We start from the raw sequence: 22,822 nt of genomic DNA, 5'->3' as shown, positions 1-22,822 counted from the left end.
TGATTCATTCCCAGTAAGAAAGACCACTTCATAATATTTATCTTATTGCCCATTTATTGTCTTTTTTTCCTTCTGAAACAAAAAATAAACACTATAACTTTAATTCACCTGATAATATCATATATGTATTAAATGGTTAGAAGATATTTTAAAATATTAGAGTTTCAGTTTATATGTGCCATATTTTTAAATGAAGTATTTCAGTATTTAAATTGTACCATTTTCAAGGTAGTTTTTGATAATGAAGACATTTTCATTAATAAAGAGAAAACTGTCATAGCCAACTTATTCATAAGATGTAATAATTCTACTATGACTATTTTATTAGTTATTTCTCCTGGTCTCCTTTGATTAGATTTGAGCATGTGTTTGGAACTAATGGTGTAACATATATCATTTTGTCATCTGAAATTTATTTCTTACTATAATTGAATAGGATAAAACTTTCAAAAAAACACAAACCAGAGTTATTCAAAATACTAGTACTTTTTAATCTTTTTTGGTTTTGCTCTTCTAATGGATCTCTAGAGTTACTTCATACTCAGGTCTGTCATTAAAACTTACAAGGGCAACTCATTTGCATCTTACGTACTTACTTAAGTGACTTAAGGCACAAAATAGCAACTTCTCAATTGTGTTTGGTCCTGTCAATTCGAGTCTCATCAAAACTGACGTGTGATTTCTGTGAATTGCTAGCATCACTTTTCCATCATTAAATGTTGGCTTGTTTCTGAGTGCAGCTTTTTAGGGTGTGAATGGGAAGTATACATTAGGTAGAAGCCACGAATATTTAGGATTACTTAAATCAAGAAAACTATTTGTATAGAATTAGAAGAGGAAAGACAAAACCCAGATGTCAGGTGGCTCTTGATGTTTCTTTGATATGAGCATCATAGTCTACATCTGAAAGGATGTAACCTTAAAACTCAGTCTAAACACAAGGAATCTGGGAAACTCCTTTATGTTACATGGGAGGTTAATAAATTGAGGCAGATATCTTAGTTCTTGTAGATTTTTAGTTGACTCACTTCTGCTTGGAGACTGTTGCAGAGATTGCCTTTGTGGAAGAGACTACAGTAATTACCAATTGTACTAAGCTTGCTATCATAATTCTATTACCAGTCCATATTCTCTTTCTTGTTTAGAGAATATAGGTAAATTAGTGGGAGGATAGACACACCGACAATAAGATGGGAAATCATTTTTGAATTTCAAAATTGAATTGCCTGGTTTGAATTTAATTTCTTGAATTATTTCAGTATTTTCCTGAGTATCCTGATTTTTTTTTAATGGGTATAGTGACAGGTGATAAAAAGAAAATTTTCTTGGTAGTGGAATTTTGATCTCTTTTGTGTGTGTGTTTCTGATTACTGAAATAATATCACTACACAAATGTCAAACACAGAAATTTTTAACTCTCAATTTCTATATTGTTGTTATTTAGTCACTAAGTCATGTCTGACTCTTAGTTAAGGAAATGCTGATCTAGAGCAAGTTACCTACCTAAGTAAACAGTAAATAATTTGAATCAAGTTATTAATATAGACTACTAGTAGAATTAAAAGATTCTTTAGCCAGACTGAGTATGTCTAAGCAAGAAAATTGTTATTGTTCAGTTGATCTAAAAACTACTTATAATGGAAAACTTTGGCTCAGTTACAAATCCAGCAGATAGGGCAATATCTAATTGCATTTTTTGCAACATCCAGCTCATTTTTTCCTATGAACTTTAAATAATATTCATTTAGCCTCTAGCACCTCCCTTTGTACAGGCTGGATATTCCCATAGTGTCTTCACTATAATTACTGTATTATTCCTAGAGTATACCACCATAGACGTGATTTTTCCTTCTTATCACTTTCTCTTTAATGTCACTTCTCCCTTGCTGCCAATCAATTTGATTTAGCTTTATTTTATAACTCCCTCAGCTAGTATCTATAAGAACAGAATATACACATTCATTCTTTTCATTTCCTCCAAAGAGTTTCCTATTCTTTTACCCTGTATATAGTAGACTTTTTTAGATCAAATTCTTCCTCCTGTAAATACATGACATATTTTTAAAGGGTATCCATTTATGTGTGTACACACACACATACACACATTTATATATTAGTATTTTAACTAAATATCCAGATTCTCAATTTCTTTTGCTCTTCCTATCTTGATTTCTAGGCTTGAAGAATTATGAAGAAAAATGCTTTTATATTATTTTGAGTTTTAAATCTGAATTTAAAACCAAGTTCAGCCCCTCTTGTGTCCACCTTGTAAGTTCCTGCATTGATCACACAAAATGGCTTGGCTGTCTCTTACACTTATGTCATGATAGAAACTCATGAAAGTTAATAAATCTGATTTTGTCTAGAAATCCCCAGTCACATTGTGAATTGGACCCAGTAGCTCCCCTTATACCTCTTTCTAAAAAATGTATCACATGCTGTTATGTCTGGTGTTTCCACCTCCGGTGGTTCTTCCTGTCACACACAGATGGGGATGGCCCCGCTATAGAGATTCGTGAATCCATATCCTTCAGATACGTCCTCTGTACCAACATTCTTGTCTCAAAAGTGACCAAACCTCCATGAGTTTATTTTATATTTTATATAAAAATAGATTCTAGACAATCACTGACCCCATGACTCCACATTCTTTTTTCTTTCTCCTTCAGAGTATACAGTATTACACAAAAGTCTTGACAACTCCTGTTTTTTCACATTCAGAAACTTTGTTGACTTTACCTTTGAGTGTCTTTTTGTGTCTTTTTTTTCTCTTTTGACTTATTATACCATGCGGGAACTTAACTTCTTTTTCTGATCATTGTTCTTTAATTTATTATCTTTTCCTAAATTATGTATTACTGTTCCAAAGACCAAAGAATTTAGCTTTCCTTTATTTTCATGCTTCTTCATCAGGTTCATTTTAAATGGGCTGGCCATTTGTCTTTATATTAGTTATTTTTGTTCATGTCTCTAATCTCAAAAGCAAAACATTTTGTTCTCCATTTATAGCAGTCTGGTTACCAATGAGAGCTGCCAAAATTCTCTATAACAATTTGAATTTAATTTCAATTTGGTTATTGGGAAGATTCAGCTGCTCTTGGAAACTGGTGTCACCAAAACAAATGTTTTAATTTTAAAGTAAACATTTTGATTATAAACATGATGCCAAAGAAAACATTTGGTAGCTCTAGGAAGCAACAGATTGAACTGAATTAATAAAATGAATTAGTTACTGATGATTTTGGAGTGCACTCTGTTGGAAGGATTTAGGAAATTCACCTAATTAGGTGAATCGAAATTCACCTAATTTAGATCAAGTTCTACCTTTGGGCTTCAAAATAGAAAAACCTTCTGAATTTATTATGTAGTTAACAGAGTCTTTGTATGCAGTGAATTTTGATTATATGTTCCTAATTATTTGGAGACCAGATAACTAAAATGTTTTTAAAATCTTAACCATATGTTGTTATTGAGTCAAGACTAATCCTCTTCCTCATATTAAATTATTTTGTAAATATTCACCATTGCTTATCTGATATTAACATGACCAAAATACTATATCTGGTAATTATTGTCTATGTATTTATATAATATTTATGACCTGAAACTAAGCAATTTCCAAATTTATAATACCATTATAAATACTATGTATATTTTAGATGTATACTTTATGCTGACTCAAAAGTAAGAAGTTGCTAATAAAATATTGGTTTGATTATCTGTTGGCTGTGACTCTCAACCTTTAAGATATTCTACATGCTGAATAAGATCTTGTCAAATAATGATCCCGTAAACACAATACTTAAGTAGAATAGAGGAATAACTAAATTATTGACCCTGGCATACTTCAGCACTTGGCAGGCTGATAAACATAGTTGTTCCAATTGAATAGGATGGGAATCTATAACTCTGAAGCCTTGAGGCCTAGAAGTAAAGTCTTCTGAGGCCTTCTTGAGGCCTAGAAATAAAGGCTTACCTAGAAGTAAGTCTTCAGAAGTAAAAGACTCATCAAAGGCCTAGTCCCCCAGCATAAATGCACTTAAATTGGGTTCAGAGGTTATTTAACCCAACTGTGGATTCATGTCTTAATCCACTGGTTTCCAGCCTGGCTTTCCTTTTGCTTGTGTCTATTCACTTTTCCCATCTTAATAGTAAGTTTCAAAGCAGCCCTCCACTTTTTACCATTCTCATTCTCTGCTTGTGAATATGTGCCTTTTTCATGGGTTTCTGCAGCTTTCATATTACCAGCTGGGGGTAGAATGTCTGGGGGAAAGACTGTGCTCCTTTAGGGTTGTCTTGCATTGGAGGTAGTCTTACCTTTGTATTTCTTTAAAGCCTCTTTGAGAGTGTGCTGATGGAGGGGTCCGTCAGCCTGATTTTGGTTACTAGTCTGAAGATGTGTGTTTCATATTGTGGTGCAGTTCTAAAAATACTGAGGTAGGAAATCAACACCACAGTTGTGAGAACTTGAAAGAGAGCTCTTGGGGCAGGGCTCCAGTGCAGAGGTGCAGTGGGGGTTGCAGCACAGTCATTGCACAGCTGGTAAACCTTCAGCGCATTCCCAACACCTCATCACCTGAAAGTCGGGTGGTGTGGTCTTTTCAAAAGACATTGGCATGCCTAGTTCATTGTTGTTGTTGTTATTAAACAAAGAATAGGTTTTTACTGATGATAAAGGTAGCTATAATTTGCCTATAAATAAAAAAAAAAACTTTTCATATCGTCTTTTTGTCAAATTATATTACTGATATAATTCAGCACAAAAATTACCAGGTACAGCAAGGAGGAGCTTCCCAAGTGACTCAGCAGTAAAGAATCCACCTGCCAAGCAGGAGACGCGGGTTTAATCCCTGGGTCAGAAGGATTGCCTGGAGGAGGAAATGACAGCCACTCCAGTACTCTTTCCTGGGAAATCCCATGAATAGAGGAGCCTGATGGGCTACAGTCCTTGGGGTTGCAAAAAGAGTTGGACATGACTCAGCGACTAAACAACAAGGAGTCTGGCTAGAATTGGAGATATAGAGCAGTAGGTTATGGTTATGGGAAAGGGGCTTTGACCTCATTTTTTTCCCCTCATTATTAAATTACTTAATTACTTATTTGCTTTTCCATTATAACCCACCTTTTCCCAGAAGGAATGTTAAAGAAAGGGAAAGGATCAGAATCTAACCTGTGTGCAGGATGGGGACCTCCAGATTTCTGAGATGGGGGCTTGCTACTCCTCAGAAATGAGACCATGGGAGAGAAGACCCTTGAAATTGGACTTGAAGGTTGACTTGACCTCAGCTGGGTCTGCCCCAGTCACTCCACACTTGTTCCCTGCTTCACTTCCGAGTGTGGGAGAGATCCTGAGGCCTTTGTTGTAAAGACTAATTAAACAATACATGTAGAAAATTTGAACCCTAAAATATGTTTAACAAACACAGAGCATTTTCAGGGAAGAGTGCATTGCTCCACATTCTTCAGAACTAAAAAGAGAGTGGAAATATGCTTGTCAGAAAGAGTAAAACTGCTATAAAAATTACAGTGTTCAAACTGGACGAGGAATAGATTTCCATATTTATTGAGTAAGGGGAGAGCAGGCCCAGTAACAGAGGGAATACCAACTAGATGAAATGTGGCATCTGGGACAAGTAAATTAAAATGATTCCCTGCCCCAGGAAAAACCCACTAAAAACAACTGCTTTTTACTCTATCTCATTACTGAGTGAGTCACCTCGGTTTTGAAATGGCACAAAGTAATCGAAATGATATTTTACCTGTTGGTAAGGATTCATTCAAGCAAGTACATCAGTCACTGAGGTACAAAATGCTATAGTGTATTTTTCATGATGGAAAAGATGACCAGCATATGAAGAGATGGGTCTAATTTCTCTCTTCCAATTCACCATATTTTTACAACATAAAATGAACACATTTATTTTTCTATTTTGGAGGTTATCTTTTGAGTATATTCCTAGCAGCATTGTTCAAATCATGCATTTTTCAGTCATACATGTTATCCAGAGGTGTGGTGAGATCTTGATAAATAGTGCCTGTGTACACTATGTATTATGTACACTATGTTCAATTTATATGAATAATAATATTCATTATAACATTAAAATGAAACAAGATGATTACTTTTGGCAATCTTTATTTTTCTTTTTAGGGAACTGTAGGATCATCAAGTGTTTGCAGTGCACTCTCTTAAAAGTAAAATCAGAAGAAATTTGTGACCCACAAACAGAAATTCAGAAATATCATTTTGTCTTTGGAAAGTTGAAGTAGAAAAAAGTCAGATGAGAGAAATTGGAATTTAAATAAATACTGTACTCTTAGATCTGTATCTCCATTGTCATAGCATTTATTCCTCAAGTGAAATTTAAATAAAGTTAGTGGAGAATGATACTGATGATGATGATTAGTGATGATTAAAAGTTTAAATAAGCTTTGTTTATTCAGTTGAATATACATAAATAAAGACATGTTCACTACTATAGAGACGCTCATAGTCTAGTAGGACAGATAGTTGTATAAATAATTTTTTGAATCTTACCAGGAGGTACACAAAGATAAAAGATGTATGATGCATGGAAGGGACAGTAACATGAAAGAGGGTTGACTGACGAGAAAAAAACTTAACTGAAATGACTGAAAAGTAACAAGAGCCATCAGCCCTTGGCATCTTCAGGGCAGTAGGCTACAATGCTAGCCCTGGACAGGTTGGCTGCCCCTCCAGTGATGTGAAGTGAGAGTCACATCAAGATGGGGGAGAAACCAACAACTGTCTCTGAAACAACTGAGTTTTGGGTCATTTCTGAATCATTAGGAGGTATTTTAGAACTTTTGCTTGATTTAATATTTACTTCAAATTGTATGGCCTTACTTTCCATGGATTCTCCTATCTCTGTAACATAATTCTACCATAGAACTTCTGCCACTGATTGTACTTAGAGGTTAGCAGTAGAGAATTAGCAGTCATGCTAGGAAAAAATTTAGCATTCCAGACAATAGGACTTTTCTACTACAGGGACTTGGAGTTCCCAAGAGCCCTAAGCAATTTAGTCTTTTGGTATTTTAAAATCTATAGTCTAAATATAGATATATGACTTTACTGATTTTTTTTCCTTTAATGGAAATGTACGTTTGTGTCCATTTTTATTCATTCCCTTATTACACAGATTTGAATGGACTCATCTGTACTTCCCTCATTACAACTAAGCTCTTATTTCCCTGAGTTCATCTCAGGCAATGTCAAACCATTTGACTGAGCTTCCAGTAGAAACTCAGACTTTTCTAGACTAAACATTAAGTTCACATGGGTCTTCGTAGAAGGACTGACTGACAAGGAAGGCCATTTCTAGTTATCCACGTTTGTTTTCTGGCTCTTTTAGACATGGCTCAGATCTCTAGAACCCCCTGATGAAAACTAACAAGAAAATGTTGTGGACTCAGGTTACAATAAATTATGCTCTAGTTCTGAAAAATTTTTCCATAGGTAGAATATTTCACAAAGTCCATACGTTATGCTACCATGGCAACTGGTTACCCTGCCACTTGGCGAATGCTGATCTCTGTATTCTCAAACTGTGGCAAGATGCTTTTCCCCTTAGGTCATCATAGAAGATTCTAGAATTTCCCAGAAGGTCTATTACAAGTAAATTGAGAATGCAAATTATGTGAAAGGACAAAATTGATGAGTCAACAGTAAAGGTCTGTGATCCTCACTTTAGAGGAATGTGTTCAGTTCAGTCTTCCGGTCCCTGCCTACACCCACCCCGTGGCTTGAACACTGAATAGCATGACTGAAAGGGCATCCATCTCTTTGGCCCCAGAACCCCATGTTGATCTGGCCCCTGGCTGTCGTCACTGTTTTCATTTCTTCTCAGAAGAAGCTACTTTCTGATTTTCCATGGAAAGCTCGGCTGTTCCTGCACATTGTGGATGAGAAAGACATTTTCCCATCTGGCCCAGTGCTTTCCTGTGCTGGGTTTGGGAACATCCTGTGCTTATGTGACAGGTTCCTCATTTCACTATTCCTGGTGGCACTTCACTTATAGTCATCAAAGAGTCAGGGGCCACTTGAAGAGGCTAGCGCCATAAATATCCCTTGGTCACAGATACCCCCATCTCCCCCAGGTGAAATCTATCCTCAGTTTAAACAATATATTAGCTATGAGAACGTAGCTTCAAGACAATGATGCTAGCCCCTCATACACAGGAATTCTGCAGTCCTTGCCAGGAAGTCCTTCACTGCCCTGTCAGCCTCTAGAGCAAGATAGCTGACTGTCCCTGAAGGTTCAGGTTCCCGCAGGCAGTGGAGTTCCCACAGTCTGTCAGGTCTGCAGCCCAGTCCCCCGCCCACCTACACACACAGGTGCTGGCCTTTCCGACGAGGGGCCCCCCTTCTCCCACAACACCTATGCCTATGCTCTGCTGCTTTTCTCATCTGGGCGTCTGGGGGAGCTCAGCCTAACTTCCATTGTTGTAGTTTTACAAAATGGAAATATCTTACAGATGAGATAATAAAGTTATCAAATAAACACCATCACAGATAAAGAGAATTTCCTTACATTTTAATCATCCCCGCCTTCAAATTTAATCTGTAGGTAAATAGAGTTGAGGTGAAAAACCTTAAGATGAGAGTTCTACTTCATCTCAGTTCAGTTCAGTCGCTCAGTCGTGTCCGACTCTTTGCGACTGTATGGACTACAGCACGCCAGGCCTCCCTGTCCATCGCCAACTCCCGGAGTTTATTCAAACTCATGTCCATTGAGTTGGTGATGCCATCCAGCCATCTCATCCTCTCCTGCCCCATTCTCCTTAATCTACTGTCGCCCTGTTCTATTTAGTTGGCTTCAAAAAGTTGAATAATGCTTAATTCTAAAAATGCAGCTTTTACTTAGCAAAGTAAAAGGACTTTACTTACAAAGGCCTTTGTAACTTCAATAAATATGATTGATTGGAATGTGATATTTTTTTTCACTAAAGGAAGTGACCACTATTCTCTATGGAAAAGATTCTTAGAGTAAGTTCAGAAGATGACAGTGAAACCATCAATCCACATAGGTGAATACAGGGACTTTGCTACCCAAAGCAAAGTATTGTCGGGGACCTAAAACCTGCATGTGATTTTAAAAGCTAAACTTCATTCTGAAATACTCAAATATGAATGTTTGTACATTGCTGAAGCAGACAGACATTCTGTGCCATGTAAGTAGGAGAAAAATCTATACAATATTATGGTGTTTCCATTTTTGAAAACACTGATTTATTTCTGCCTGTAGTGAATGGTGGTGTTCATAGACTTGACCCAGACATAAAGAGGAAACTTGAGCGGCTGCCTCCCCGCTGTCAGTCAACCACTGAGCAACTTACCTCGCTGGGATTCTCTCCGAATTGGGCCTGTGTTTTCCCTTCATCCTCAGTTGAGGTTTCTGCTTGCCACCCTTTGCCTTGCTTTCATTCCATTTCGGAAAACAACTGTTTTTACATAAACTACAAAGTCCCAGCCAGCAGCATGTGCCGCAGGGACACGTAGCCTGCGGTTGCCCGAGGACGTCTTGTTTTATCTCTGCACAGACCCTGCACGGCCTGCCAGGTACAACTAGTGTAACGAGGACTCCAGCGTCTCCATCATAACCAGCAGCCCCGCCAGCGCGGAAATCCGTGCCCTGATACACGGGCCGTTTGGCAGCCCAGGAAATTCTGTAAATCATGTTGCTGCCATTGATTACAGTCTGCAAAGGCATTAACCCTCCTCATGGCCCCAGGATACACTTTCCTTCACCCTGTTACGGGGCCTTTTTGAAGATTAATTCATTGCTGGAGATAAAACTCTCTCACAAAACAAGGAAATTCAGAGCAAATCTTAGTATTGTCTGGCATATCTCTTTGAAACCATTTTTAAATTGTGGCCAATGTCATTTATGTTTTGTGATACTAGTGCAGAGAATAAAAGCCTATTGGAAAAGATACGCTTTTAAGCTAGATATTATGGTCCATAAACAGTGACAGGGACAGAAGTGATCTAGATGATTTCCTGAGTAACAACCCCCTTCACGCCAGAACTTATCGTAGTTTTTTTGTTTTTTTTTTAATTAATTGACTATGCATTTTGGGTTTGTGTAGGCACTCACTGTTGGGTTCTCCTAAGTAGGGCTGTCACCTTGGAAAATTGAACTTCCTCTAATGCTTGAAGAAGATGGAGATCACTCTCTTCTAGCTCAAAAGCCAATGCTTAATTTTCTTGTTAATCGCATCCTAAATGAGCAATTCTCTTCAGCTTCATTAAATAGGATAATTTGGATTGCATAGTTATAAACAATTTTTATCAGAATTACAGTTTGTCAGCACGTTTCCTGGTTGTCATCACCCACCACAGTGGGGACAGTAGGGGGCCTTCTCACACAGCCCATGTGACTGTCAGCTCTGGGACCCACAGCCTAGCTTTGATCCTAGCTGCACACTTTGTTTTTACCTCAGTTTCCCCATCTGTAAAACTTCATGTGATTTTCAAGGGACTTACAAGAACTAATAAAGGTAAAGCACTTCGAAGAGTATTCAATTTTGTAAGTGACAAATAAATGCTAGATTAAAAAGAAACCGAAAGCCTTTGGGCAAAGGAGCTGTCTTCAAGGGGCTAAGGAGAAAAAGTACCTTTTATTCTAAAGGATATTGTTACGGGACACATTCAGCTTAACTGTGGTCCACACCACAGTGGGAAGAAGCAAAAGATGGGAGGTTACCCTGAGAGGCCATGCAGGTGGGCACAAGCCTCACTGTGCTCCCATCACAGGCCCACCGACTGAGTGGTACAGAGATGCTGGGACAAGGGAGCTGTGAAAGGCATAGCTTTAATGATCGGCAGCAAGTGTATGCGAATCTACACCCTGCTTCTGCTGAGCTCCCCTGGCCCAGCCCTCCACCCCATCCCTGCCGTCTCACGTTACTTCTGTGTTGAAGAGTTTCGGCTTTGATGGTGGAAACTGACGGTGACTTCAGTGTCCTTCACATATGGTTTCTACAGGAAATCTTGTTGAGAAAAGAGAGGAGTGCTTTCTCTTCTATTAAGTTTCTTCTGGTTGCAAGTGACAGATGCCAACTCTGGCTAGCTTAAGCAAAAATGAACATTTATTAGGAGACTGGAGTATTTTATGGGATCCAGCAATTGAAAAAGCAAGTCTCTAAGGACAACAGGACCCCAAGTCCACTACAGGCCAGTTAAAGGCATGAACTCTAGACCTGAACCTCTCTAGTTCATACCCAGCACTACATCTTGCTAGCTGTGTAGTCATAGTCTGGTTCTTTACCTGATCTGTGCCTTAGTTTTCCCATCTGAGAAATGGACATATTAATAATAGTTAAAAGAGGTAGTCTGTAAAGGAACTTGGGACAGGGCAGGGCGGGGCGGGGGCAGTAATCTCTGCACGAGGGCTGACTAGGTTAGAACCATGGGCACTTGTGGACACCTCTCCCCCCTAGTTCTGGATCAAGTTGGTGTGGTTGTCACGAGATGTGGAGAGGGCACCTACAGGCCAACCTGTCTCCTTGGACTGGGGTCAAAGAGGTTGGTGTCCTGAGTGGGGCTTTGGTTATGAGTCCTCCAACCATAACATGTTCACACCTTCTGAATTCAAAAGGAAGAGTGGTCATAGAACATTTCATTTGGAAATAGTTTGTATTAATAAGTAACAGGTTATCAAATACAGCTACTGAGCATACACTTACTTTTTTTCTGCAGACAGACCAAGTCTCCTACAGCTCTAATATTTGAAGGGCTTAATGAGATGCAAGTGAAATAGCATATGTTCTTTTGTTACCAAAGGAGAAACAATTACTCAAGTAGACATTTAGCTCATAGTTAATGGGAACAAAACACTTGAGGCAAAATATGCAAAGCTGCTAAACACACACACACAAATACTGGGTGTGTCATCATGTAGAGGGACACTTCCTTCTCTTGTGGCTATCCTGCATCTCATTACCCATTGGCTCTCTCAGGAGATGCTAGTTTATGCTGAGAAGGGCACTTCATACTGTAATGCACTAAGCTTAGCAAAAATAGTCTGTATTTTCCAAGGCTTTGTAATAGTGGTTTGAACTCTGCTTCACTCTCAGAGAACAATTTGATTATTTCTCTCTTACATATAAAGAACCTGGTGAGCCAGTAAGGAAATAAGTAACTTCCTTCCAGTCTTGGCAGTTGTACCCTCTTTTACTTCTTCCAGGTCTCACAGTTGTAGTAGAGAATCAGCCAAGTGGTCACTGAGACTACTGGCTCTAGGTGTACACTGCTGGTCAAATGAGTTTGAGAGAGTACTGCATAAAATTACACCCATGACAGTAACTTGGAAATTCATAGTGCATATGGCCTTTCTGAAAAAATAATTTTTCCAGCCTTTCCCAAACTTGTTGGTTTATTGAACTCATTTTCACATAATATCAACAATTCTTAACATACAAAAGAATGTGTGAGACATGGTTTGAGAATTACTCATGTGGATTAACAAATATGACTAGTTACTAACACCTTTAAATCTGCCCTGGTTTCATCATGACTTAGTTCATGGGTTGGCATATTTTTTCTGTAAATGACCTGATAGTAAATATTTTTGACTTTGCAAGGCAGTCTGTGTCACAGTTTTGTATTACAATAGCAGCCATAGCTATATGTCAATAAATGAGTATGGCTGTTTTCCTATAAAATTTTATTTATAAAAACAGGTGGCTGGCCAGATTTGGCCCATGGCCTTAGTTTATGGACCCCTGAATGAGATGAGTAAATTCATTATTTGAAATCTGCCTTTATTCCTAAAACCTTTTCTTTGGTAGTTTTTGACTCATTCTCTTTGGGTTTTTATAATTGTCTTAATTTCTTTATAGGCTTCCCCAGTCCTCAGCGGTAAAGAATCTGCTTGCAATGCAGGAGACACAGGTTTGACCCCTGGGTTGGAAAGATCCCCTGGAGAAGGAAATGGCAACCCACTCCAGTATGTTTGCCTGGGAAATCCCGTGAACAGAAGAGCCTAGCAGGCTACAGTCCATGGAGTCACTAGAGTCAGACATGACCTAGCAACTAAAGAACAACAACGACATTTCTTTATAGTTGTCTCATTTCAGTTTTGCAATGATGAAGTGGACACTTTAATTCATCATTTTAAGTTCCAGATCACTGTTCATACAATGTATGCCTTTCAGACAGTGTCTCTTCATCTAAACTTTGCATCTACCTGCTGTTTTTAATGAAACTGCATAGCATAGTAAACCCATCTAAGCCCTGGGGGTTCAGAAGACCTGGGTTGGGATTCCTGCATTACTTTCAACAAGTGTGATTTGGGCCAGTTTATTTTCTCTGAGCCCTCATTCACATATCTTTAAAATAGAGAGAGCTTCAGTTACAGAGCAGAAGTCTCCACTAGCCCTTGGGAGTGGGCAACCATCCATAGTATGTGTGTCTGGAGGGGTGTGGATTTGCCATCCTTTCTGCTAACCTCACTTCTGCCAGCCTCACTTCCAGTGCCTCTGATAATATGAGCCTGGCACTGAGCTGACTAAGATCTCTCTGACTAATGATACTTGCCAAAGGACCCCACAGTTGCTAAAAACAAGCCAACTATTTCATTGGGTACCAAGATAGAGGCTTAGCCATTGAGTATAATTCTGACTGTACCTATCATTTAACTTAGCACTGACTCAGAACTGGATCTTAATTCCAGAATTAGTACATCAATTAATCATCAATTAATTGTTTTTTACTTTTTCACATTTCAGTAGTTTATAATGCAGTGTCAAAATTGAACCTTATGCTGTCCATGATATAGAGGAGGCAGAATATGGGCTTTTCTAGAGTCATTTAACAATCCCCAATTTCTGCTTTGGGGCATACCTGAGAACCTAAGCCCCACAGAAAGTGAAACTTTTCTGGACTTCCAGCCTATCTCAGTTCAGTTCAGTTCAGTCGCTCAGTCGTGTTTGACTCTTTACAACCCCAAACCACAGCACGCCAAGCGTCCCTGTCCATCACCAACTGTTGGAGTCTACCCAAAAGCATGTCCATCAAGTCGGTGATGCCATCCAGCCATCTCATCCTCTTTTGTCCCCATCTCCTCCTGCCCTCAATCTTTCCCAGCATCAGGGTCTTTTCAAATGAGTCAGCTCTTTGCATCAGGTGGCCAAAGTATTGGAGTTTCAGCTTCAACATTAGTCCTTCCAATGAGTATTCAGGACTGATCTCCTTTAGGATGGACTGGTTGGATCTCCTTGCAGTCCAAGGAACTCTCACAAGCCTTCTCCAACACCACAGTTCAAAAGCATCAATTCTTCTGCACTCAGCTTTCTTTATAGTCCAACTCTCACATCCATACATGACTCCTGGAAAAACCATAGCCTTGACTAGACTGACCTTTGTTGGCAAAGTAATGTCTCTGTTTTTTAATATGCTATCTAGGTTGGTCATAAGTTTCCTTCCAAGACGTAAGTGTCTTTTAATTTCATGGCTACAATCACCATCTGCAGTGATTTTGGAGCCCCCCAAAATAAAGTCTCTCACTGTTTCCACTGTTTCCCCATCTATTTGCAGTGAAGTGATGGGACCGGATGCCATGGTCTTCGTTTTCTGAATGTTGAGCTTTAAGCCAACATTTTCACTCTCCTCTTTCACTTTCATTAAGAAGCTCTTTAGTTCTTCTTCACTTTCTGCCATAAGGGTGGTATAATCTGCATATCTGAGGTTATTGATATTTCTCCCAGCAATCTTGATTCCAGCTTGTGCTTTCTCCAGCCCAGCGTTTCTCATGATGTACTCTGCAATAAGCAGGGTGACAATATACAGGCTTGACGTACTCCTTTTCCTATTTGGAACCAGTCTGTTGTTCCATGTCCAGCCTGTCTAGTTTCTCCAAAACACATGCAGACCTGTTGACATCAAGCTCTAGGCTGCTTAAAGAGGCCATGAAATTCAGAGTCAAGCTCCCAAGCAGTGCTTCATTCACCTTTCCACGGTAACACCCAGGCCTGCCTTCACAGCAGGGTGACACAGGAGGGAAGCCTCAAGGCTGTGGGAGGTTAGGTAGCACTATGCCCTTCTCTCTTTTTTATTCAGCTCTTCTTCTGTCTTAAGATGTCTTCTCTTTCTGTACTCAAGGCAGCGAGTGAGTGTATCATTTTTCGGCTAATAAGTCGACTGACAAGATAGCCACTTCGTACCTAATTGTTCAATTTATTTATGTATTATTGATGAGCCCGAACTTGAACTCTCTTCCCTTGGAGACCGCTTGATAAATCTCTTGGCTAATCCTGAATCGCTGAATTACCTGCTGGATCATAATACGTGACATCGCTTTTACTTTGTGTTCCTAAAAGGCATTAGATACACATGACAGTGTCTGTGTTGAACAGTAAGAAATAAAATGGAATACATAATTCAGATTCCTCTTTGTGCCTTTTTTTTTTTTTAAGAAAAGTGTAAAACACTTTCATTAAATCAGTTTCTGACTTCACTGCTTCAGGTTATTTTGAACTGTGCAACCAAATGCCAGACTATAGTCTCACTTGCTTTTCTGTGGTTTCAGTTGCAAGCAATGAAATTGCAGACGAGTAACTGAGATTGGGTACTGGGAATCTATCTTCTCTTTCTGAATCGAATGGTAGTTTTCATGGATACATGGTTGAGACACCAGAGCCCAGCCCTGAGCACCATGAAGATTTCCTGGCTCTTTTATAGCATGTCCTCTGATTAGCAGAACCACTGGTGCTTCCCTTAAGTGTCCTCTCTGGTCCTGTGTTTCTCCTTCAGTAAACTTAAGTGATGACACTGAAGTGCTGTGTTTAAGAGAAGTAGTGAATATGAGCTTATTGAAGTGCACTGACGCTGGACCATAAGCGTTTATTATTATAAGGATTAGTATTTGAACAGTAATCAGAGTGCTTAAATTATAGATCAACTGTGAGGATACAAGGTTCCTTACAAGATTTATAAGTACTGATGAGTCATTAGGTGATCTTTGTGCTCTCAGATTCCCACTTCCTCACAAACAGAAGAAACGGATGTTTTAAAAATGGGAGGTCTCCTTGCATACTTCGGTCATGTCTATTCCCGGTAAAGTGCCAAGGGTGGGGGATGTCTGCCTTCCCGCAGGACCTGGCAGACACGATTCTACTTTCATTTCTGTGAGTTTGGTTACCTTACATACCAAATATAAGTGGGATCATGCAGTTTGTTTTTCTGTTATTAGCATATATCACTTAATGTCCTTAAGGTTTATCCATGTTGCATATGTCAGAATTTCTGTCCTTTCCACTGTTGGATAGTATTCCATAATATGTATGTACTGCATTTTGTTAACCTGTTCATCTGTTGGTGACACTTCGTTTGCTTTCACCATTATGAATAACGCTGCTTTGAACATGGGTATATAAATATCTATTCCAATTCCTGCTTTCAATTCTTTGAATATGTACCTAGACATGGAATTGCTAGATCATATGGTTATTGTATGGAGAAGGAAATGGCAACCCATTCCAATATTCTTGCCTGGAAAATTCCACAGACAGAGGAGCCTGGTGTGTCCCAGTCCATGGAATTTCAAAGAGTCAAACACAACTGAGCAACTGAGTGCACACACACATAGGTAATTCTATGCCTAGTTTTTGAGGAACTGCCATATTGGTTTTCCATGGCAGCTGTAGCACGAGCTTAGAATATGATTCTCTCTGCTCAGAAAAAAGCTGAGCTAATTAACGTGGAGGTAAGATTGGAAAACACAACTGCATAATTTAATCAATCAGTTCAGTTCCATAATTGACTAGGAAAGCAAGGTAGTGGCATTACTGCAGGATTGGGGAAGTATAAGACAGGTAAAGGGGGAAAGAGTCAAAGGCATCAAAAAAATGGAGTAATAGAGCTTCATTGAAATGGCCAGCTCTGAAATCTAGTCTACGTCTTCTTGGAGTCAATGAAATCAAGATTAGAGGGAGGCAGAGTTATTAAAGGTAATTGGAAGAGTAGATAGAAGTTTAAAAAGTGAAAGAAGTAGAAGAGGAAGAAATTCTAGTCAGAACGAGGAATTTGATAACTCAGTATCCATACAGAGCATTCTGATGGAGCATACTGAGCATTATGATGACAAGTCCACATTGCTCCAGTGCCTACAGGAAGCTGAGGTTTAGTCATTCATTAAAACTGGAATAACAGCAATCAAAAAATGAAGGTAACTTTGAAGAGATCAGCAACAGAGATATTGAAGCCAGCAAAGGTAATTAAAACAAAGGGAAGGGAAGTAGAAACATCCTAGGAAATGGCAGATGAAAACAATTAAGACAAAAAATGCGGGATCAGAGATGATGTAGAGTCCAGAAGAGAACAAGTTAGAAATGGCAGTGGAGTGATGTTCTGGAAGGAACCAGTTCTGATCTCTACCTCTTGACCTGTGAGATGAGAGAGAAGGATTATCTGCATTGGAAATGAAAGGTGCTTCAAAGAATGTTCAAGATTTTTTTTTAACTGGGGAAACAGTGTTTAGATTTAAGAGGGGGCGTATACAGATTTATTAAACCACATTAACAACTATGAGATGCTTGAGGGCAGGAACCACACTATCTTGGTCTTTTTCTCCCTCTACCTTCCAGGAATATGCTTAGAGCATAGAAGAAGTAGAGTAATAAACACTGAATTAAGGACTGAATCAGTGAACAGATTTTTTAAATCATAAGTCAGTGAGATAATGAAAGTGAGAAAATATTTGACTTAGTATAGTTCATTTGTTCTCGATTTTAAGGAACAGGGTTGCCGGAAATGGAAAGTTTAGGAGTAGACTCAAGACACATTCTAAGCAGAGAAGTAATTCTTAGGCCTTTTCAAAGTTACCTCTCAGTGCTGGAGAGTGGTTTCTGGGAGGTCATGCTGAGAATCAGTGCACAGCAGGCAAGCCATGAGCTGCTGTACCGCTGTAGTAAGAAACAGTTCACACAACAGGAGAGAAGAGAGGGGGCAGGCTCTAGGTCCCTCGCATTTCACTCTTCCTTCTCCCCCATGCTTCTCAGTTCTTTATCTCAGCCTTTATAGCTCAGTAACCTAATGGTATTGCGTTAATAAGTCTGGACAATCTTTATTTTGCCTCATTTTTTAACAGTTTTATTGAGGTGCCTTTTACTTATGATGAAATTCACCTGTGCTAAATGGACAATTCAATGATTTTTATTAAATTTACCAAGTTGTCCAGTTTTAGGACATTTTTATCATCCTTGAGAGATCCTTAATCGGTTAACCAATCTTAATGATGAGATTACGATAAGGATAATAGTTACATTTATTCAGTGCCTACCATGATCTGAGCTCTATTTTAAGCACTTTATTTGAACTGACTCATTTGATCTTCACAGTGATCCATAAGGTAGGCGCTCTCATGTCCCATATTACAGATAGAAAAACTGAGCCATTGGTCACATATATAGTCAAAGGCAGAACCAGCATGTGAATTCAAGCATGCTGGTTCCAAAGCCATTGATTGTAGCCATGATATCATATTGCTTTTTAAATATACTTTTAATACTGACTATCCAGTGTTCTTGCCTGGAGAATCCCAGGGACGGGGAAGCCTGGTGGGCTGCCGTCTCTGGGATCACACAGAGTCGGACACGACTAAAGTGACTTAGCAGCAGCAGCAGCAGCATTTGAGATGCAGCATTTAAAAAAAGCCATAACTGTCTGTGTTCTTTCTGTGTTCCATGCTACTTTATCAGTATGAAGTGAGAAATACAGCTTCAATGCAAAAATATCCATACGTTTCCATCCAATACATTTATCCATACATTTCCCTTAAGTAGCTGATATCAGAGATGCTAAGAAATTGTAATTTTATACAGAACAGAATGAAGTTGGAGTCTTGGCAGTTATCTGGTTAACAGAGTAGATCATTGAGACAAAAAAATTCTGTTTGGTGGTTTGAAATAGCTGGTATGGATGTCCACCTTCATCAAATTAACAGGATAATTGCCAATTCTCTACTTTTTCTGTATCAACATAGCCTGAAACACAAATGGAAGTTTTTGCTCAAATGGTATAAATTTAGTCAGTTGCAACATTCCTGGTCACTAACCTAGAAAGACTGTTGGGGCTAGTTGGAAATGTTCCCAGAAATTCAGTTTGAATATGAGACAGTAGAAGTCTAATTGTGGTATTTGCCTCTTTGCGAAATCAACTACTGACATTTTAATCCATGAAAAATCCTGAATCTACTTAGAGATATTTCTGGAAAGATACTATGTCAAATGAGCAGAGCATTAAATAGGCATATCATTTTCCATAACTCCTCCTTAACGTTAATTTAAGAAAAATTCAACTCATTCTTAGTGTACTAAGGACTACCAGTAGAAGCTTAGACTAGGGTGTTTATTTTTATCAACAGTATTTTTTGGAGGTAGATAGAGGCAGTACTGGCTAAAAAGAATCCTAACTCCAATTGTACAGACAAAAAATGCTGAACAAAAAGGAATCAATATAGCTCTTTTTCTGTGTAATCCTGTAGTGGTGGATACATATCATTGTGCACTTGTCCAAAATTATAGAATGTACAACACCAAGCATGAACCCTAATGTAAATTGTGGACTTTGGGGGATAATGATGTGTCAGTGTAGGTTCAACAACTGTAACAAATGTACCACTGTGGTGGGGGATATCAAAAATGGGGGAAGCTGTGCAGGTGTGGGGTCGGTCTCTGGGCGAATACCGTGTGCTTTCTACTCAATTTTTCTGTGAACTTAAAACTGCTCTAAAAAGCAAAGTTTATTCATTTTAAAAGCTAACAATATACTGTTTTTAAAAAAGCAAGACTATTAATGTATACTTTTCTATCTGGGATGCAATAGCAATAAATATTTATAAACATACAGGTAGTTTATTTCCTCTTAAGATTATCAGAGCACTTTGCATATATATTCCTTGCCTTCTTCATTAAAGTTACTGAACCAGTCTTCTAGATGGGCCCCAGCAGCAGAGTGTTTACCATTTTAAGATGAGGGAGCCAGACCAACTCCTCCCAGAGTTTTGCCTAATGTAGATGTTTTCCCTGAACACTTCTGATTCTGACCTGCTCTGTCTTCTGATTCCACTCAAACCAGAGTAGCCCTGGGTTGTCCTTTCTGACTCCAGTTGTCCACTGCACATCCACTGATCATCTTCTTTGGAATTGCCTGGAGCCATCTAAAATCCCGCACTGACTTCCCGTAACTGCTCTGAACATCCCTGAGACACCTCCCTCAATGCCTAACACCACATCAAGTGATCAAAACTCATAACTGTAGTAACTAATTAAGTCATGTTTGGGAGGTAAACATACTGCCTAAAATATATGGAGTACTTACAAAGTTAGAAGGACTTATTAACTAATTTTAGATTATTTGCTCTTTCTTTTTAAGAAGATAACCTGGTCATGGACTCTCCTTTCTTAGAAAAATTGAAGAGGTGGCTTTATATTGTTTTAAAATATAACAGTATTTGGGGAAGACAGGGTTTGGCAAATTGCATCTACACTCTGCCAACAATATTATATGCACGTATTATGTACATATATCTCAAAGAATACTATATATGCCTACTTGATATCCAGAAAGAATGCTTGAAAAATAATGAATACTATGAATTAGATATAACTGCTTTGGGTTAGTATAGAGAACTGCCCCTTTTAGACAGATAACATCATGTGGGAATATTCATTGTCCTAAGAACTGCATGAAACACAGTGTTGAAATTCCATTTTCATTTATAAAACGAGTACTGCCATTTACTCAGAATATTAATGGTTTTAATGAAGATGCAACATTTTGCAAGCAAATAATTAGTTTCGTGCATGAAGAGATAAACAGAATTCTAAGTAACAAATCAGTAATTTTTCTTGGTTTTAGATTCATGACAAGTGGAAGTTTTAATGTGTAGTTTGAAGAATTTATTTTTGTTATTCAGTAGTTACTTACAGTAATTATAGCTCCAGAGTTTAAGTAATATGGCATATGTTTATTTTGCAGTAATTGAATTGTAAGCATGGAATGATGAGGGCTCTTTAACTCTTGTTTTGAACACCATACCCAAAGTGCCTGGAATATTGCTGTCAGCCCTGTATGAGTTGGGCAATTATATTGTATCGTACAAACTGTTTCAATCAGTTCAGTCACTCAGTCCTGTCTGACTCTTTGTGACCCCATGGACTACAGCATGCCAGGCTTCCCTGTCCATCACTAATTCATGGAGTTTAGGCCATATCTAAATGATTATTTTTAAGACTTGTAAATTGATTTAGGATTTGAGTTACCTTTGTTACTTTTAATGAGTCATTTTGTAGTGAATCTTATTTCTCATGTCCAGTTTACCATGAAAACAACCAAAGCTTCAAACTCAACCAGGGTAAACCAGGGTTCTCGAGAGCAGTACAGTTGACAATGGGGCTGGATAGTTCTCTTCCATGGGCTGTCCTGTGCATGGCAGGAGGTTCAGAGGTATCCCTGGTCCCTCTCTGCTAGGTCCAGTAGCAACCCTCAGTCATAACAGTAAAAAAACGGGGACAGAATTGCCCCCAGTTAGGAACTACCCCCTATTCACTGTGTATCTATCATATTATTAAATAGAATGAACCAAGCAATTGTAAAAACAAAATCAAAACAAATGTTGAATACAAAAATATCCGAAGAAATGTCAAATAACCATCTAAATAATGGAATTGCCAAACTATATGGTTGATGTCATTGTCATTACGGAGAAGTTCAAAGTTCAGTCGCTCAGTCGTGTCCGACTCTTTGCGACTCCATGAATCGCAGCACGCCAGGCCTCCCTGTCCATCACCAACTCCCGGAGTCACTCAGACTCACATCCATCGAATCAGTGATGCCATCCAGCCATCTCATCCTCTGTCGTCCCCTTCTCCTCCTGCCCCCAGTCCCTCCCAGCATCAGAGTCTTTTCCAATGACTCAACTCTTCGCGTGAGGTGGCCGAAGTACTGGAGTTTCAGCTTTAGCATCATTCCTTCCAAAGAACACCCAGGGCTGATCTCCTTCAGAATGGACTGGTTGGATCTCCTTGCAGTCCAAGGGACTCTCAAGAGTCTTCTCCAACACCACCGTTCAAAAGCATCAATTCTTCAGCCCTCAGCCTTCTTCACAGTCCAACTCTCACATCCATATATGACCACAGGAAAAACCAAAGTCTTGACTAGATGGACCTTTGTTGGCAAAGTAATGTCTCTGCTTTTCAATATGCTATCTAGGTTGGACATAACTTTCCTTCCAAGGAGTAAGCGTCTTTTAATTTCATGGCTGCAGTCACCATCTGCAGTGATTTTGGAGCCCCCCAAAATAAAGTCTTACACTGTATCCACTGTTTCCCCATCTATTTGCCATGAAGTGATGGGACCGGATGCCAGGATCTTCGTTTTCTGAATGTTGAGCTTTAAGCCAACTTTTTCACTCTCCACTTTCACTTTCATCAAGAGGCTTTTTAGTTCCTCTTCACTTTCTGCCATAAGGGTGGTGTCATCTGCACATCTGAGGTTATTGATATTTCTCCCAGCAATCTTGATTCCAGCTTGTGCTTCTTCCAGTCCAGCATTTCTCATGATGTACTCTGCAAATAAGTTAAATAAGCAGGGTGACAGTATACAGGCTTGACATACTCCTTTTCCTATTTGGAACCAGTCTGTTGTTCCATGTCCAGTTCTAACTGTTGCTTCTTGACCTGCATACAGGTTTCTCAAGAGGCAGGTCAAGTGGTCTGGTATTCCCATCTCTTTCAGAATTTCCCACAGTTTATTGTGATCCACACAGTCAAAGGCTTTGGCATAGTCAATAAAGCA

General features: G+C 38.9%; 1 protein-coding gene across 4 annotated transcripts in view; it reads left to right on the top strand.

The window, feature by feature from the left end:
* The window catches only part of TOX (thymocyte selection associated high mobility group box), a 312,459-nt gene that overhangs the window by 105,481 nt on the left and 184,156 nt on the right, over positions 1-22,822 (top strand). The window lies entirely within an intron of this gene.

The sequence above is a fragment of the Bos indicus genome, chromosome 14, assembly GCF_029378745.1.
Source record: "Bos indicus isolate NIAB-ARS_2022 breed Sahiwal x Tharparkar chromosome 14, NIAB-ARS_B.indTharparkar_mat_pri_1.0, whole genome shotgun sequence".
NCBI lineage: Eukaryota > Metazoa > Chordata > Mammalia > Artiodactyla > Bovidae > Bos > Bos indicus.
The sequence above is the reverse complement of the archived record's forward strand: the minus strand, read 5'-3'. Positions and strand labels throughout refer to the sequence as shown.